Here is a 3,749-nt window from a genome sequence, read left to right as displayed (position 1 = left end):
ACGAAATGGGCACTCATTAACTGAACAACCTCTTCTGCATCAGTAACCCTCACTCCATCTGGATTTAGAAGAGTTATTCTTTCATACTCATTTTTTCTTTTACTTGCAGCATATCGATAGAATTCCTATGGATTGTCTTTAGCAAGCAGAACAAGTTTCTTTGCATTATAAGACTTTGCTTTCCGTACAAGAGTTGTGACTATTCTAGCCTGCTGCTTATAACGTTCATAACGGACGTCATCCTTATGCAAACGGTATTCCTTCCACATCGTCCTTTTCTTACGAATCTCTTGATTAATTATATTACACATCCGTTTGCCTCCTACTCTATTTATTCTTCGAACTCTCGGGACACATTCTGATATCGCATCATTTAAATATTGTTTAAATACTTCTCATATACTGTCGATATCCTTTCCATCAAGTAATCCCATTCCACTGAACTCAGAATACTCAGTATATAATGAGTAGATTAGATAATATTTTAACTATCACACGGAAACAATACAATCAAAGCAACCATTAGATAATACTGGACAGATATGCAAACCTGTAGTTGGTTGAGTATAATTTTGACAAAATGAAGACCAGCCTCCTGCACAAAAAATTGGTAGAATTTGTGGATAGCTACGTCAAAAATTGTAGCACCCATAAGCAAAACGAGCTTCAACCACACAAGAAATTGAACCATGATGCTGCTTCCTTGGACACGAAGATACCGAAGAAGTCATCGGAATTTATATTGCTCTCACACTATCGTTGCATACATATTTCCTGTACTAATCACAATAGGAAGAAAATGTAGCTGTAATCTCAATCAGAACATTATTCTGTGGGAGAGGCTAGGTAACGGGCATGCGCAGAGTGTGTCGAAAACCAAATGATGGAATGCGCAGTATCACCGTTTCGACTGTTATAACTGGTACAACAATAGCAATATTTTTCCTTCGCTATGAGGGAATATTTAAAATACGTTCGTTTAAATAATTATTCGGTTTAATTTAATTATTATTATAATAATAAAAAAACAAAGCATCAGAAATAATGTAATTCATTTTTTTTTTCACATCTGCGCTGGCTCACTGATTATATGTTTCTAAACTAATAAGATTTCTTTCCTGTTTCATTTAGTCGAATTACGTAATGGAAATGTTTATACAACCAATACGCTAGACTACCAGCAGAAGGATTATTATAGGTTCCATTCTAATTGCTCTCTAAAATTTTCTTTTTTTTACTTGGTTCCGAATTAGTGGATGTTTGTCTTACGCGTATAAGATTTTTTTCCCCTTGGAAACTCCAGTTTTTTATTCGCATTTCTGTTTTCAGCCCACTAGGATTTAAGATATCAGAATAGTGGTAACTGTCTTCGCTTCTCTCTCTCTCTCTCTTTCTCTCTCTCTCTCTCTCTCTCTCTTTCTCTCTCTCTCTCTCTCTCTCTCTCTCTATCTCTCTCTAGTGTTTCCGAAATACAAGTAATGAATACATATTTTGGACACGGGCAGGCTTTATAACAGTCACCTCCCCCTTCCAGGACAATTTGCAGTACTTGTTTTGCAATACTCGGTACTCTTTCTATGGTTTTGTTTATATGACAATATAACACACGAAGTCGATTTTTCTAGTTGGATTCAAATTAAAAGTCAAAATACTGAGGAAATATATCTTTAACTTCTGTTAAGGATATATTTCTCTAAAAAATAAGATCTGTTTAGGCATACGTTTCTCTTCCTTCAAATATCTCTCTATTTATAAAAGTTTAATCCGACAAACAATTTTGAACGTGGAATAATATAGAAGGGTCTAGATTTCAAACCATTAACATACAGATGAATAGAACATAGGTTCATTTGAAGAACAAAACCGATAACACTTAAGCTGTGATTATGAGAGAGTAGTTTCAAAAGATTAGGAGTTTTATCTCGAAATTTTGAAGCGATTGATAGCGAGAATTCGTCGCGTACTGCATTAATATCATGACAACAGACCGTTCGTCAAAACACACTGTCACGGCTTCTAATGAAACAAATGTCATAAACAGTCGACACAACACTTATGAAAGTTGCGGGTTTCGACAACAAAAAAGATACAACAGGTGGCGCCACTAGTTTCTTTTATTTTCGAAAAGTTCTATTTCTTTTGGACAGAGGGTGTAATTGTACTGAATATCTCGGCTTCTATTGTTAAGAAGACGAGAGTATATTCTTTATAGTATAAAACATTAAATTTCACAAATATTATTTTCATTCAATTATTCATGCTCCATTGATTGGCACTCAGACTACTGTCGTGTTGAATACTGTTCATGTTTATACATTTCTATTGTTTCAATGCGTTATTTATTATGGTTTAATTTTTAATTTGCATTTGTTTGCGAAAAAACAAAAGTAAAAAAGGACGGAAAAATTAAATGGGAAAACCTTAAAGGAATAAATGAATTAAAATGTATTCGCATACAAAATAAATAAACCGTTCCAGATCTGAAATTCATAGAATGGGGTCCCTATATATAGCTAGAATGTGTTTAGACAATTTCGGACTACGGTTTACATTTAGGTGTTTGGTGTCCATTGTCATTTCTAATGATTATCAAATTAATGTTCAAGGAAATAGACCTGATGTATGGAAGAGTAATAAAAGCTTTGAATATTTTCATACATTCGTAGTACCAGGAATTGCATGTTGGATACAATCTTCAGACATTTGGATCATTGTAATATACACTTCCATTCTATACGAGATCTATAGGAGAACACTATCTGAACACTTAGGGGTATGTAGAAGACAGCTGTGGTGTATACAGCTAGCTACGTGTATCACGTAACTGTATACATCATAATAAAAAAACATTGCTAACTTGGTATGCAGATATGAAAAAAATTCAGAAGTTGTGTTTTATTTTCTTAATTAAAAGATATATTATCCACAATTGTACTACATTTATAAGGATCATTCCATTGGATGTAACCCTGCTATAAACAAGGCAGTAGCCATACTGCAGAAACTAGTGCAATTATCGTGTAGAATTAATCAATGCATATATAGCTTGTCACCTCACTATTTACTATCATCAATGAAACGTCTTTTTGAGGGTTTCCGTATACTTCTTTCAAATCCATTTTATTGCGCATATACTTTAACTGGCAAGGACACATATAGATTTTGTTAATTTTCTATAAATAAAATATACGAGTAAGATACTAAGGATATTCTCTAAATTATTCTTATACTATCTTAATCTCTTACTTCTTGCAGCATTTAAAAATTAAGCAAGATTTCAGGTATGGACTGAGACTGCATAAAAACAATTTAGGAAAACGAGTGACGTTCTCCGTAAATTTTGCAAATTAAAAGAATGAAAACCATCCAGAAATGAATCACGTAGGGAATAACTAAACGACTCTCCGTTTAGTTATTCCCTAGTTGAATTCTAATTTCTAACAAAAGAAATTGAAAAGTGGCAATCCAGGCTGATATTGGTGTGTTTTTTCTTTCCATCAGATGCTGAATGCCCCTGTTGTACTGTTACCGATTTTCGATCTCTCTTTGATAGGTCCAAATGTGCAGTGTACTTCAATTGCAGTTGCAGCTTGGGGCTTGAAATCGTGGGGTTTCTGCTACTTTCAAAATATACATAGACACTGTGAGTGCAGTGTGTGTGTGTACGTGTTTGGTTAGAAATGAAATCCATTCTTCTTGTTTTGTTTCGAGAGAAAAGGTCAATAACTTGTTCCTTGATGTTTGTGTGA

This window comes from Typopeltis vanoorti, unplaced genomic scaffold (assembly GCF_054136105.1).
Source record: "Typopeltis vanoorti isolate ZY-2024b unplaced genomic scaffold, IOZ_Tvanoo_1.0 HiC_scaffold_740, whole genome shotgun sequence".
Lineage (NCBI taxonomy): Eukaryota > Metazoa > Arthropoda > Arachnida > Uropygi > Thelyphonidae > Typopeltis > Typopeltis vanoorti.
This window is presented reverse-complemented; position numbering follows the sequence as displayed.